Source organism: Aulonocara stuartgranti (genome assembly GCF_965226115.1).
Source record: "Aulonocara stuartgranti genome assembly, chromosome: 11".
NCBI lineage: Eukaryota > Metazoa > Chordata > Actinopteri > Cichliformes > Cichlidae > Aulonocara > Aulonocara stuartgranti.
Genome location: NC_138947.1, coordinates 15,729,819 through 15,746,295, shown reverse-complemented (window position 1 = coordinate 15,746,295; position 16,477 = coordinate 15,729,819). Strand labels below are relative to the sequence as shown.

At 43.4% G+C, this 16,477-nt stretch overlaps 1 protein-coding gene across 13 annotated transcripts in view; it reads right to left on the bottom strand.

The window, feature by feature from the left end:
* The window catches only part of pou2f2b (POU class 2 homeobox 2b), a 73,366-nt gene that overhangs the window by 20,791 nt on the left and 36,098 nt on the right, over window positions 1-16,477 (bottom strand). Inside the window, exons 1-2 of one of the 13 annotated variants that reach the window (XM_082551797.1) lie at window positions 15,847-16,119; window positions 12,888-12,922 (exon numbers count right to left, since the gene is read on the bottom strand). The exons of 10 other annotated variants lie outside the window; for them this stretch is intronic. The gene's annotated coding sequence lies outside the window, so the exon portion shown is untranslated. Of the gene's footprint in view, window positions 1-12,887; window positions 12,923-15,846; window positions 16,120-16,477 lie in introns of those variants that run through there. 2 more of the 13 variants (XM_082551798.1, XM_082551786.1) reach the window with 2 other exon arrangements.

The window sequence follows — 16,477 nt, the reverse complement described above, 5'->3', positions numbered from 1 at the left end:
ACATGGACAACACAGACCGTTGTGCAGAAGCGCAACATACAGACAGAATTACTTTATGGCAACCACTACCTCTAGGGGCAATTTCTTTTGTCCACCTGTCCCCCTGTCACCCTGCCCTCTTCTTCATATGTCCCTCCTCTTTTCCTTCAAACCCTGTCATCATCACCCATCTCTCTTTTTTTGTGACACCCCCCCCCCCCCCCCCATCTTTTTTTTCCTTTCACCAATTCAAACTTTCTCTTCTCCTCCTGCCTCTTTCTCCCTCAGACCTGCTGGTCAGCAGCAGCTGTGACATCACTGGCCACTGTTCTCTGCTCGGATTGGACATTCGGCCACGTTGCCAGGCAACAGCAGTGAAAGGTCTCAGTGTGATCGTGTGTGTGGCGTGCGCACGTATGTGTGTGTTTATGTCTGTTTATAGCTACGTGAGTGAAAGGTGTGTGAGCGATTTTCCTCGCCTTGCCCTTTATCTGTGCATGAAGAATGATCAGAACAGATCTACTTCTATGCTTTATCTCAGATCAAAGCATGTAGATGATTGGGCTGCCTCGCTGCTCTCCTCCACCACAGAAGAAGAGGGATGTGTGCGCGTTGCGTTAATGAAAAAGAAAGATGGTACGAACGAGTGTGCGTGTCAGTGTCTGCACTTGCGTCGAACCAAATAAATGTGTATGTTCGTGTCGAATGCGGGCCTGTATGTTGTGTGTGTGTGTGCGCGTGTGTATGTGTGTAAGCCCCCGGGAGCGGGTGGTTATTGTATCTGACACAGCGGCTCTTTCTCGCGCCTCATATTTCTGGGCCGATCGATTCCTCTGACTCCCGACAAGACAATAATCGCACCTCCCTCTCTCACTCCATCACTACCATTATTACTGACCTCCCCAGGGAACGAACAGGGTGGAGGGAGGGAGAGAGGGATGAGGAAGGAAGGAAGGATGGAGTGAGTGAGGGAGGGTGAGGAAAGATAAGGGGGGGACACAGAGTTGCCTAAATATGGCCTATGATGATGAAAAAGCAAAAAGGGGGGAGGGAAATGATGAAAATGAGACAGGAAGAGTTGGCTGGGAGAAAGTGAAAAGAGACTGAGAGGGAGAGAGGACCAGGAAGTTGAGATAAGATGATGGAGGGAAGAGATCCGGGGAGGAAACAGTAGCAAAGATATGGATGTGAGGTGATACAAGCCAAAAGGAAGAATGAGAGAAAGCAAAAGCATGAGGGTAAACGACAGGAAGGAGGCCGGTGCGCGACTTAAAAAGGAGGCGAGCAATATAGATCATGGTGAGAAAAGAAAGGAGGACACGAGTGAAGGAGTGCGGAGAGACAGAGGGCTGAACGGAGGGACAATAACGGAGAGAATTAGTGAAGGAGAGATGAAGGATTCGCACTATCTTCTTCTAATAAAGGAGAAAATAAGAGACAGAGACCGGGGGAGGGAGTCGGAGAGGGGAGGGAGGGGTGGGGGTTAGACTGAGGTGAAAGAGGGAGAGACAGAAATATATAGAAACACACACACACACAAACACAGAAATACACAAGCACATAGAGCGATGGCTGCAGCGCGGTGGAGGTCAGCACTCAGAAATATTATTAAATTGACAAGAGTACAATAGTTGATTGGCAGGCTGACTCCTGCACTGCCATTCAGTGGAGAAGAATGGAGATGGGACACACACACACAAAATGCACTCACAACTGCAGTTTCACAGAACAATCAACACAGCATGCAGAGATGTGGACACACACACACTTTGTCCGTTGTGTGCATGTATGTGCTCACGGCTGCCTCCGTTGTGCCTGTCACTGCTGCGTCTCTATGCTTTGAATCCAGATTACAATTACAGTAATTGGCTCTCAATTCAAGGGATTGCTGTTTGACCCCCTTCACCTCTCCGTCTCCTCTCCATGGCTGCCTCAGACATCCCCACACATTTTTGCTCCTTCCTCCACCTCATCAATATTCCTCCACCTTCCTTTCTACCTGTATTGTTACATCCATCTTTCTCTGTTTGTAACCCCCCCCCAGCTTTTCCCTACCTTGTCCCTATCCCCCCTTAAACACACACTTCATCCTCTGCTATAACTATCTTCCCTCTCAGTTCTTCATCCACCCCACTCCTTAGCAACTTCTTTCCACTTCACACCACCATTTTTGCCACTTTTCCTCCCCCTTCTCTCTTCCTCCACCTTCACCTGTCTTTCTCTGATAGTTGGGCAAACAGGGAATCTATTGTATACTTAATTTATGCTGTATTTATTATGGATAGCTGTTCAGCGATACAGTCAGGGGGATATATTGTGCAAAAAGAAGGGGGGGGGGGGGGGTGAAAGACTGATGATAAGAAGAAGGAGGTAAGGAAAGGGGGTGATAGAGGTGGTGGTGATGGTGTGTTAGGGAGGTGGTGGTGAAGCGAACGAGGGGAGGGGGGCTAGGAAATTGGTCTGGCTAGCGGAACAGCTTTTCACCTCTCTCTCTCCCCCTTTTTCTCTCTCTCCCTCTCGTTCTCTCTCCCTCTCTCTATTCTGCTTTGTATTCTGCAGAGATGACAGGGGGAAAGCTTTATTGCTCCGAGTTTGTATCGATCGGGGCCACTCTGAGGGGGTAGGCCGGGGGACGCGCTGAACAGGCCCTTTTTCAACGACCGCAGCTCCAACATCCCCCCCTCCACCGGCTACCCCTACCCTCTTACTCCTCACCCTCCTCCTCCTTCGAAACCTCCTCTCGCTCGCTAGGTCGCTCTGAAATTCAAATTCAAGGCTCTTATTCTCAAAGGTTAGGAGAGGGAGAGCACAGGAAAGCAAGAGGGAAAGAGAGACAGAGATTGAATGAAAGAGAAATGGAGGCGTCTGGCTTCTTCCCCTGACTGAGGCCCTGAATGGAGCTGGGATCTGATAAGCAAAGCCCACAAACACAAACAAGGGAAGAAATGGAGAAATAAAAGGAGGAAAAAAAGGCTGAGAGGAATATATCAGCCTCTGTGCTCTTTCTTCCTCATCTTTCCTGTCTCACTAACTGCCACCTCCCCCTCCTGTCCTCTTCACTACTGTATCCCCATTTTGTATTTTTTTTTTTTTGTTAGGATGATTTTGTTGACAGGTGAAGAATGAGCTGGGTCCGAGCATACATAAACCTCTCTGCTTCTGTCCTGGTTAGAGGGACGCTGGGGGAGCTAGGGTCCGCTGAGAGACAGAAAAGGCCTCCACAGACCAAGTTTTTTAAATTCAATTAAAAAAATAAAATAAAATATAATTTTACAGAAGCTTTCAAAACTAGAAACTCAAAAATCAAACAAACAAAAAAAACCCGTCTCACTCCCTGCCTCTATTTCCACCGCTTCTTCTTCTTGACAAGCAGTGGATGAACAGGGAGCAAGACCCAATGTCAAAGTCAAAGCCAAGGGACCAAACACTTGACTCTTGCATGTGAGCACACACACAGATGCATGCACACACACACACACACACAACACGCACCCTTTTTATCCGTTAATGGCATGCAGAGTGCTGCAGTGAGGCTGGGGAGAGGAGGAACAGATTGTCCATCAGGGGGTTACAGGGTTCAAGTCCATGACCAGAGGGCTAGAAAAAGGTTAGGGGTTGTAGGTTCAACTCCCTGGGGGTGAGGAAGATCCCTGCTGTCTGCTGTCCAACCCCAGCTCTAACACCCCCCCCACCCACACCACCTCACAAACCTCCTCCAGGACAATATCCCTCCCCTCCCACCCACCTCCGTCTCCACTGCACTGCTGGCCTTTAAAGCCCTGCTTATTCTGATCACACACGTGTAAACCTGAGCCTAGCCTCAAGACATACTGTATTTGTCTCAGATGTACGCACGCACCTGCACGCTCTAGCCTGCTCCCAAACAAACACACACGCACGCTCGCACAGGCAACTCGCCAATGCGCAAACATATTCATAAAGCTCCGGAAACACTCTCACATTTCAAACAGAAATGATTTGTTCTGTGTTCCCATCATCTTATTTTTAACCTGAAACTGTTTCTATCTGTTCCAGCTCCATCTCACTTACCCCTCTCGTGGAAAAAGACCAAAAAGAAATACAGCACAGCCTCAGCTATCAGTTTCAGCAGATCTAAGTGGATATGACATGTTTATGTAAACATTGGTTATGTATACTGTGTATATATGTATGTATTGTCACTGATATTGCTTTTGTGTGTTTATGTGCCGCTCCAGATTGACTTCAGAGATAGAGGAGACATCAGAGACTTGTGATGGATACTCCACACTGGATGCATGGAAAGGTAGATACACACATATGCGCACACACAGAGTACACTAACCTGCAGGCCTGTAACTTGCCTGGTTGGCCGGATGGGTGGATGCATTATTAAACACACAGGACTTCATATGTAGAGACAGAATATGAATGCTGCACTGGGTCCTACTGTGGCTGTTCGCTCCACTTGTCACTGTTTCAAATTTTGTCAAAACCTATTTTAGTTAATATTATTATTTAATATTTATATAATGAATGTTAAATATTAAGTTAATAAGTATGTGTTTATTTACTTACATTTGTAAATGTTCTTATTTCAGTTCTTAGGCTGATTATTAATACAGTGTGCACCATTTCCATCCACTGCTGGCTCTTCCTCATACTGAAAGTTTCCATATTTGAAAAGTTTGGTGATTCTGCAAATTCTCCAAGACAAATTCCTCTACAAACCCTAAAGCAAGTCACAATGGAAGAAACGAGACAACGGCAGCCTTCTACATGGTCAAAGCCTGGCTTGATGGCACGAATCAGAGGTCAGGTTTCACCACGGGGCAAGATGGTGAATCCATTTAGCATTATCCTGGGCACAGAAAGGTGCTGTAACCTACCAAAAACGGTTGAATCCCACCAATTAACCAAAAGGCCCGAGCACCAGGAGAGGCTGAACAGCAACTAAACCACAACACGAGCTCTGTGTGTGTTTACATCTGTAGGGCGGGCAGGCCGGGCCCCGACTCTCACGGTAATCGATGAACGAGGGAGGAAAGGGAGGCAGCGGGCGAGGCAGGGATATGTGTATGTGTGTGTACGGGGGAGGGCGGGTGGGAGAAAAATCGGTAAAGAAAGCAGGTTATCTCCCGTCATTAGGGGAGGGGGAATCCCCGTCTGGAGGGAGAGAAGGCTGGGTGGGTGAGGAGGAGTGAGGGAAGACCGGGGTTCATTGATAAAAAGGGAGAGAGGGGAGAAGGGGAGACTATGTTTGGCATCGAGAGAGAGCAGACAATTATCTGTATTGATTAGAGCGGCCCAGTACTGTGAAGACTGAGAAAACTATGACTGGATCAATAGAGAGAGAGAGAGAGAGAGAAAGGGAGGGAGGAAGGAGGGAGAGAGGATAGACCAACAGAGAGAAACAAACGACACAGATAAAAGATACATATAATGACAAAACATAAAGAGGCAGAAACATCGTTTATGGTGCAAAGCGAAGTCACAGAGCCAAGGTGGCATAAACGTTAAGAGGTGAGTTTGGGGGGGTTTGGGTAGCGAGGGCGAGTCAATGAAAGCACAAGGAGATGCATTACATTGTTGATGTCATTACTCTTTATCATTGATTTGTCAGCACAACCACAGAGTTCATTCAACGAGCCATCCAGTGCCCTCCCGTCACCACAGCACACACAGCTGAACAGAGAGCGATGGCGAGAGACTGAAAAAGACATTAGCTAAGTACACACCGAGCGACCACAAACTGGAGACTCCAGGGCACGGACAAAAACTTGGCCAGAGAAAACTGTCATTTCTGCCAGCTGCAAGAGCCACAGATACACAGATCTATTAAAATAACATGATTCTCTGTTTTTTTAATTCTCACACCCCTTTGACTCTCATATTAATTACTAGAGGTGGTTCTCGTCAGAGACATATTCCTATTGCGGTAACATACACTGTTTGTCAAACTTTGTCTGTTTTAACCAACAACAATACAATGAGACTGTCAAGCGTGCTGACACCGTCACTGAAACCTGCCATAAATGTTGCCATAAAATGGAGTCAGTCTGATTGGCAATTACATCTTACAGAAATTCACATTTAAATATTACATTTGTGCACAGCAACCTTCCTGTTTTATAGGAATATAACCAGCTGGCAGCCAGTTGAGTTGAGTCCCCTCGAGTTGTGCTCACTGACAAAGACTCATTCAGACTGATGGCACCATGCTGGCAATCTGTCTGTGTTTATGAATTAGACTGCAGTTACTTGCAGACCTGCAGCAATCTCTCTGAGAATAACGGCATTCAGTCAGTTTGCAGAAAAGTTGCTGCCTATCAGGCGAGATGATCCATCTTATTCGTAGTATTCCCAAAGTATTTTATTTATTTTATTTCATGAAATATTGATACAGGGGCCACAGTGGCGCATTGGTTAGCACTCTTGCCTTGACAGCAAGAACAGAACTGCGAAGGACTGGTGAGCGGTCCATGGCATGCCCCGCCTCTCCTCCTATGACAGCAGGGTTAGGCTCCAGCCCCTGGAGACACCCTCATTGAATAAGCAGCAGAGAATGGACGCATGGAAATATCGATGCAATATTGCAAAAATATTGTAATACTTTACCGTATCGATTCCCCCCACACACACACATCCAAACAGATACTCACAGAAAGTTATGCATGCATGTATGCATAGCTTGGCTGACTTCCTGCTGTGCTCTTCTACAACTACACTAAAGCAGACATAGACTGTGGTATACACAGTGTATATAATATGGAAACTTGCATATCATTTGATAAATTGCTACAAAAACCCTTCATTGTGGAATTTTAACTTGAAAGAAGAGAAGGATTTGTAATAGCGAGTGTGTGTGTGTATGTGTGTGTCTGCGCACGCGCCAAAGAGAGGGGGCTTTGAAAAATGTCAGGAGGGAGGTGGTGTTCAGGTAGGGGGCCTTGCTGTGGGGCCCCTTTTTGTCCTAGACAAAAACCAAAATGGTGGAGTAGGGGAGGAACAAAAGGCACACAGGGGGAAACAGGATAGTGACAACCTGTGCTGAGTAAAAACATCCTGCTGGCACGCACATGCACGCACGCACGCACGCACGCACACACACACACGCACACGCACACACACACATTAATCCCTAATCAGACCCCGAGTGTGTGCCTACCCACTCACTACACTTCCCGTTGAAACTTGCATTTCTTGCAGTCCTTGGCCCCATTACCCAGGCAACCCACACACACACACACACACTGAACCACATCTGTCATTTCTTAGTTTATTGAACATTACAAGATGATAGAATTCAGCCTCCTACTCTCTTGATATTTTTTGACACCGAAGAGGAACGTATTGTCAGAAAAGGTTTATACAAAAGAAAACAAATAGATGGAAAAAAAACCAGAACGTAAACTCTGAATGGGAAAGCCGGGCTGTATATTGAGGAAACCTTTGGTAAGGGCAGAAAATGTCAGGTTTGACAAATGACCTTTTAAACATGGAGCAGATGTAGAGAGTCATGTACACTGTAGACAGAGGGCAGCTCAACTGTCTGTCTCTTAACAGCTAGCGAAAAGATAAGTGTGACCGTTTCATAGTGTTAAAATATAACACTCGTGACTCTAAATCAAAATGTGGAACAAACCAGAGTGATTTCTCAATCAGAAGTGAATTTTATTCTAGAGAGGAGATGGTGGAAGCGTGGTTTGGGATGCAAGGAGAGGATCAAAAAGAGAAAGAGGGGAGGAGGGGGGAAGCGCACAAATGTAGCGGGAGTGAAATATACTGTAGCAAATCACGAAACTGCAGGAAAATGTATCACGAATACAGCTGAATAGCATTAATACAAATCCATTTTGTATTAATGAAAAAAATTTATTTTATAAAGCATACCATAAATGTGGTTTGATCTCAAATCATTAACTTGGAAGTCTTTTAAATTTTTATTTCTATAATTTCACGTTAGTCTACTGTAGTCCAACCAAGGTCCATCTTTATTAAGGTGAGTGTTAAAAAATATTAAAATATGGATGTTTACACAGAAAGTTGTGGTGCAAAGTTAAAAAACTAAAAAAAACAGCTGAATTCAGCGTACCCGGGGTTAAACTGTACAGTTTCATTTTAATTTACAGATTACAGTAGGAACTAGAGCAGGGCGATATGACCAAAAATATTTATCATGATATATATATATATTTGAAAATTTGCGAAAACGATATAACTGACGATATAACTGACACTAGACAAAATACTTTACAACTCCACAACTTTATTAGTGCAAAAAAACAAAACATCAATGTATTTTCACTTAAACAAGCAGCTTTTTTAAGTGCATTAAAGTTATCTAAAACTTTAACAGTGCAAATGCAAATTCCTTGCTGACAGTTTAACCAAAAGGCATTTCCAGTGAAAATTGGCCAACATATCCTCAACATAACCATGTAGAATATCCACAAAATTTAAAAAGAGGTTATACACACACAGTACGGTAATATTATGTTGAAGCACAGTACATATCACTCCGCGAGGCGCCTGCCTAATATAGCCATAATGTTTTACCCATATTCTATCGCGATATTTCATTTTCTTATTGTTGCCCAACATTATACCGGTATTACCGTGAACGGTATGATATGGCCCAGCCCTAGTAGGAACACTAAAATTTGAGCATAATTCCACAGTGGTTCACAGTATCAGGTAGCAAATATCCTTTAAATAGAAAACAGTAAGAGGTTTTTAATTATTCGGGCTTTAAAACCTTTAAGAGTAGTGTGTACCAAAGTCCAAATCTCACTTGTCTGGTCTTGAAATGCATGCAAGCGATCAGAAAACCTGCACAAACCAATAACTAGACTTCCTAAAATCATTTTTGAGGATGACAAGTGGCTTTTGAGAATAAGCCGTCATCAGGGCAATCTGGAAAAAAAAAAAAGAGTAACAATTGTTAAAGTGAGAGAGCAAACCCCGACACAAACATCTGCGATATTTTATTGGAATTCCACCCTTCTGTTAAATCCCAGTGAAAACTGCAATTATTTACAGGTCGCTCGGGTTATGAGTGAACATCGAGCTCAATTTTTGTTCATGACCAAGTGATCAGGCCGGTCCTACAAAGGTTTTTTTGTCCTGTTTTTTTAAATTATTCATGGCATCTGAAGAAAAGCACAGGTGTGAATCGAGCTGTGATTTTAACTGTAACACGTGTCAAACGGCAGTTCAGTGCTGGTAAAAATATGCGGTCCATACTTTACTGTTTAACATAGAAATGTCCTAAAGTGTATATGAAAGTACACTTGTGTAGGGACAAAGAGCAGCTGAGGAGATGGAGATGTAGAAAGGAAAGAAATAAGTGACAATGACAGAGAGGAAGGGAGAGCTGGACATCAATTACAGGTATACAGTTATGCATGGATGACATCACTGGACCCCTCCTCCAGCCCTTGGGAATGGGCGCCTTGGAAACAGTCGCTAAGGGAACAGAGTACTGAGAGGGCTGGGGGGACCAGGGAGAGAATGGGGGGTGGACAAGATAGTTGGGGGAAAAAAGAAATTCAAGGAGGTAGAAGACAGCCAAAATAACACTGAATCAAACCTCGGTCTACTGGAAAGCGAGGAGTTTGAGGACAAAGTCATGTGATCTGGAAAAAAGAAAAAAAAAAGAAAGAGAAGGGGGGAAAAAAGCATTTCCAAAACAAATCAGCTGTTACCTTCTTCACGTCCCATTCAGCAAATGGGCCACCTCATCTCATAAAGGGTGAAAAAGGAAGCTCTAGCACAGCTAAAGCCCGCATTGTCCTCTTCCCCCGTATACCGAGACCAACCTCTCATTCACTCCAGTCATTTAGAGAGGAGAGATTTAGTGCGGCACTGATGCAGTGTGATGGTAAAAAAAAAAACGACATGTGATAGAAAAGCAGAGATGGCCTCGGGCCAGTTTAATGCATACAGATATAATATTAATGGGGAAAAAAGGCATGTTGATAGACAAAGAGCAGCTGCTGTAGTGAAATGCTGTCTGTTAATGTATAAGGGTGACTCGAAGTAATTTTTAACCACAAAGCTGGAGGCTCTGTAAGTGGATGGAGGAATTGAAGTTTGCGGCGTTGCATTAAAACACGCCCACTGGAAATCACCACCGTGCCACTCTGACCTCGGTAAACTCCTCTCATCCCTGCAGACAGTGCAGTGTCCACACACACGGGTATGCACTCTGACTGCTACGTAAACACCTCGATCAGGGCCTCATCTACATTACTGCATCCAATTATCACATCAAAAACAACAAACATACAGTTTGCATCACTGAGGTGTCCCCAAGTTTATGTGCATAACAAACATCTACATTTTTATGCAGCATATTTGCAAAGCAGCATCATAAACAAACCAAAGGTGCAGGTTTAGTATGCAATATACATTTGGCATGTATGCATAAAATGTGATCAATATCTGTTGCTGAATAAAACATGCTGCTGGTTTTTGACAGGCCGATTTGAAATGGAGATGCTATGCTAATACAAAAGGCCTCGGTAAGACTGGCCCTGAACCCTCCACATACCAGCAGTTCACATTTAGACGCTCTCACCTTCACTCTCCATAATGCATGAGCTGCCTGAATATATATCACCCCCTGCACAGCTCACTCTCTCACACTCACAGTTCCATATGCACAGGAGCACTACTGTGTGCAGAATGACAGGGAGGCAGATACGCATAAGATAGCTGCGCCAGCACATAAGCGCACACTCACAAATCAAGCGATCCAGCACGGAAAACAACACAAAACAGCCTAAAGACCCAAGACTCCGTGGTGAGAGTTTGATATACCATGCATGTAAAACAGAAAAAAAACCCCATAAAGAAACAAAAAACAAAAAAATGCCTTTTTGTGTGCGAGGGAAAAAAAACATTGCAGTAATTTGGAAGTAAAACTTGACAATCCTAAATGATCCGTTTTCTTTCGCGACTGAATTTTGCCAGCAGAACTTTTTTTTTTTAAAGCTTTGATTGCCATGAAAAATGTGGAGGATACAAGCAGTTATAACAGCTAAAAAACACACAGTTGTTCTTCTTTGATCAAGTGGTGTGAGACACACTGGCAGTGCTTAATCAAAACACTGGTAAGCCATCCTGAACTTCTAGGCTTTCAACAGCAGGAAACAGGGTCAGGGCTGCTGAACAACTCAGTGTGAACTGCTTTGCAGCTCGTATGTGTGTTGATGTGTAAGTTGGGGGGGGGAGAGACCATGTCAGTGGTGTTTGTGGGCTGCCAATTAACACACACACAGTTCTTTGAAAGGTAGAGTGAGCTGAAGCGAGGAATGAGGAATGGAAAGGTGGACAAGTAAAGCCAGCCAAACATCTAATGTTGGTGCGGGGACTGTAAGGGTTTGCATTACATTACATTATTATGAAGGAGAACAATAAATATGCATTTTACAAGGCAGTATGTCTGTTTTAGAAGACAACTGAATTTACTTTGTGCTTCTCTCTTTTTCTGTCTCGCTGCCCCTGCTGGTCTTTAACCTTGGCCTCCGGTGCTTCTGCCTATCGCAATAAAGTCTCCCCTTCCACGTCTTTACCTCTCCCACCCTTACTCTTTTCTTCCTCCTCCTCCTCCTCTCTGTCTCTCTGTCCCCCCGGCACCACTGTTGTCCACTGTTCCACTCATTCATAGTAAACACTATTGATTTTCAGCAGGGAAAATAAAAAAAAAGGGACCATGAATTTTAATGCCCCTATCTGTCCCCTTCTCCATCTCTTCCTATTTCCCCTGCCTCTCCCTTTCCTTCACTCCCCCCCCTCCTTCCTCCAACACCACCACTACCTCCACCCCATCTTTCCTGAGGGGAGGATAAAGAGATGGGGATCGTGTGTGTCTGTATGTGTGTGCCATATGTGTGAGTGTAAGGTGGTGGTACGGAGAGGGAGAAGGAGGGTGGGAGGAGGGGGGGGGGGGGGGGGGGGGTTTGCATTTCTCATTTCCCAGCTGTGCCTCTCTCACACAACTGCCCCTCCACCCAAACCCCCACCCTCTACACTCCCTATACCTCTCCTTCTCCCCATCCATCCTTCTCTCCTCCTCAGTCCTCTGTTGTTCCCCTCTTCTCTTGACATCGGCTTTGACTCTGGGGAGTGGAAGCAAATGAAGCTCTCTCTGTCCAACACACACACACAGAGCTAGTCGCACACAGATAGGGGTTGCCCCATTCGGCAAGCGTACTCACACACACACTTAAAACACTTGCACACACACACCACAAGTGATATAATCAGGCGCTTGGTCAAGGCCTTGCACAGGCAAGACAAACATAAATACAAATGCCGTGTTTAAAACTCGGACAGTGAGCAATGGAAGAGTCGAGCATTTAATTTTTCTTCCATGTTTCTCTTCCTTTTTTCTTTCCACTGACTTCCTGCTTCATCCTGAGTCTCACTCTCGGTGCATTTATCTACCTTCAACCCCGCCACCTCGCAATCCCTCTCCTCTTTCCCCCATCATCTCTACCTCCCTCGCCCAGCCTCTCTCTTCTACTCTGTGTATTGATTTTGCTATAAGCAGTGTCCCGGTTGCGACAGGTTAGAGCAGACAGACAAAGGCAGACTTCATCAACCAGTGTTAAACACAGGAGCCACGTCCTCAATAATCACTCCATCACACAAAAGACGACGAGAGACAGAGAGAGAGGAGAAGAGGAGAGGAGAGGAGCGAGTATTGATGAATGGCGAGGAGTCGAAGAGAAAGGGGGAAAAACTGTGTTGGAGTATTTTCAAGGAAGCATTTTGTCCTTTCATTTGTAAGAAACACGGGGGAAATAGTTCACTGCCTGGATGCAATCGCACACACACACACACACACACACACACACACACACACACACACACACACACACACACACACACACACTCCTGTGTCTTAAAATCTGTGATACCTTTTATCTCTTCTCTGTGGCATGTGTCCTTTCATCTGAAAAAGCAGTCACACACAAGGTTATTTTGTTAAAACCAAATTTCTCTCACTAAAATATCGGCACAAGCATTAGCAGATTTTGAAAAATTTGGGGTCTTTTTAAGAGGGGGGAGGGTTAGTGCCTGAGTAGGAATCTCCTATAACAAGCTCATTATTATAGCAGTGAGTACATATATATATATATATATATATATATATATATATATATATATATATATACATATATATATATATATATACATACATACATATATACATATATATATATACATATATATATATATATATATATACATATATATATATATATACATATATATATATATATATACATATATATATATATACATATACATATATACATATATACATATATATATATATATACATATACATATATACATATATACATATATATATATATATATACATACATACATATATATACATACATACATATATATATATACATATATATACATACATATATATATATATATATACATATATATACATACATATATATACATATACATATATATATATATATATATATATACATATACATATACATATACATATACATATATATATATATATATGGGCTTTTCTGGTCTTTAAAAAAAACAGTCTGAATAGTGTGTGTCTGTATACGCCAACAGTTTTCATCTCCACTTAATCTCCTGGTCTTAATTCAGAGTGTACATTGAGCCGCCTAATAGGATGTGACTGGAGCGCCTGCTGCAGCACTAGCTAGCTAGCCGCTAATGAGATGGCCGCCACAGCCAGGGAATCAAAGCGCTTCATCAGCACTCCTAATTACTGTAAACCTTGTTAGCTGGCTGGAAAGCTAACATCTGCTCTCAGTAACAAATTATGTCCAAATATAACACGGACCTGGCCTGACGTGTCCAAGCGAAAATCAAAGAGCGTGCCGTTACCACACCCGGTGATTTTATTGCCCTATTCTGTATTGCGACTGTAATTAAAGCAATGGAGATACAAGAAAGATTCAAGTTCAAGCTCAACAGCATTTTCGTTGTTTGGTTAAGGAACTGCTTGTCTTGTGATTTTTTTCCCCTTTTTTAATAATCCATCGAGGTCTGAGGCTGCTAATGTTGCCCATCTATGAAGCAGCAGGTGTGTGGACAGCAGGTTTCCATGTAGCTCTGTCTGTTTGCCCACTCACCCCCTCTCTATCTCTGATCAAAGCGCGCCCTTTCAATCCCCTCCACCGCCACCTTCTGCTGTTCCTGTCTTCCTCCTACACCCCCCCATCATAATTTGACTGATGATTACACTTGTCACTCATGGCAGCATGTGGCCAATTAGGAAGTGGGGTGTTGAGGAGGGGAGGGACGTGCAGTTTGTGGTAAAAGGTGTGGGAAGGAGGGGGGCCAGTAAATTTGGGTTACCACTACAACTTGTCATCGCTTGTTCCACTCAGGTAGTCTTTTTGGTTCTTAGCTAAGAGAGAAACAAATATTCATTTCTGTTCAATTCTCTTTAAGAGAGTCAAGAAACACCCTCAAGCTGTGCTTTCTCTACCCCTTTCAGACGCTCCGTCCTTGTCTCGCACTCTCTTGGCCACTTCAGTATCTCTCCATGTTCCAGGGTAATCACAGACTCATTTAAAGTCACTTTTGTACACTACCTCTGACTGGTGGTTAAGAGTGTGACCGCAGACTAGGCTTTTATGGGCCTTAATGTGTCCTACAGACACTTTGGCAACCAGGCTGCTGTTGCCGAAGATGTGAGAACAGAGAGGGAGAGAGACAGAGAGGAGGGGAAGGGAGACAGACAGAGGGGGGTATAAAAAAGGAGAGAATAGGACATATGAAGCCAACAGCCATGGCGACTTAACCAGGCTGAAAAAAGGGGGAACGAAAGAGGATGAAAGAGGAGGGAGGGAGAGGGACGTGCACGACAAAATGGACAGAACATGGAAGCGTCAAAAGAAAGGGGAGCGAGAGGTCACTTAGTCACTCCTGCGCCCCCTGCTCTGCACCTCCTCCCTTGTCCCCTTTACAAGCAGACAAAGGGACAGAGGGGTGCAGCCCTTGTACAGATGAGGGAGGGGTTGCGCCCTCCCTCTGTCACTCCTACCTTCCTTTTTGCTTTCTAACATTTAACGACAGCCAGTTGATATTGTCGGTGGATGCAGGTAGAAATTAGTGACACACACTGGAGGTCGTTCAAAATGAAATTTCCTCATTTAGACAGGAAAATAATTCTCTTAAAGAACCTAAATCACAGAAATATTATTCATAAAGCGAGTTAAACTAGGGCTTCAAGGTGTGATTATTTTTTTAAATACACCTGTCCCTCCATTTGAATCAAAAACAGTTTGTAGATGTTAAAAGGTAGGTTTTTGATCAATTTTAATAGGCAGGCAGATAATAAATAATGTGCTAAATGTGTTAATTGAATGGAGAATATTAATGTGTAGCGCAGTGCTATAAGTTATTAGCAAACATTTAAAGCATATTAATATAAATTCAACAGTTTTAAATATTCTCAGATCGAATTATATCAAATAAACTAGCTTAAACTAGCCTAATATTAAACTCAAACCACACTAGCTAGCGCAACCTAAACTCCACCTGATCTTAACTTTAACTGTTTGAAAATAAATACAACCAGAATTTACATGCTAAAGAATTAATACACACATTTTTTAATGATGATATTAGTTTGCAGTAACTATGGTCTTATTTACATCGCTCTAGTAATATAACCCAAACCATGCTAGCGTTCATGCTAGTTAGCTTTACTAAAATTTGAATTAGTTAACACTACAGTTGGCTAGCTTAACTAAAGTGTGCCTTTCCTTTTGATAAATAGCAATTAGTTGTTGGTCAAGTCCAATATTAATCAAAATTAGGTCTCTGTGTGGGTTTACGGCACATTTTTCTCCATACCTGTTGATTTCCCCTCCAAGCCTGCTAAAGCTCACAGAGAGAACAGGATGATGTGCAAGTAGGGTTGCCAACCGTCCCTTAAAAAACGGAATCGTCCCGTATTTAGAAACAAAAGTACACGTCCCGTATTGAGCTAATAAGGGACGCACTTTGTCCCGTAATCCAGTGAGAATCAAAAGTAGTCTATAACTTTTAATGGAATTAACGCTTTGTTTGAAAACACAATTCCCAGCCCCTCTCCTGCTTTGTGACCAATGAGCTGACAGCACACTTATGACAATTCGAGTATGACAATCCGGTTGTTCAGTGATGACGGACGAATCCTACTTCCGGGTCTAAAGTAGTCTGCGTTTAATATGGCTTTTGTGTTGTTAACATGTTTAATGTTATGTATTTTCTTCTATTTGATCTCAAAAAGCTCCTAAAACAGTCAGCGACCACTGTTGACCTCCCTCGGCTTTTATTACCGCTAATCATTTATTTAAGCTCAGTTTTTAAAACCTTACGATGTAACTACAGCCCAGCCCATGCAGCAGTATATGAATGACTAACCTCGTATTGTGGATGGATTATCTCAGTTGTTCTCCTGGCTGAAGTTTGGTCCTTTTACAGCATCCTGCCATGCGATTAC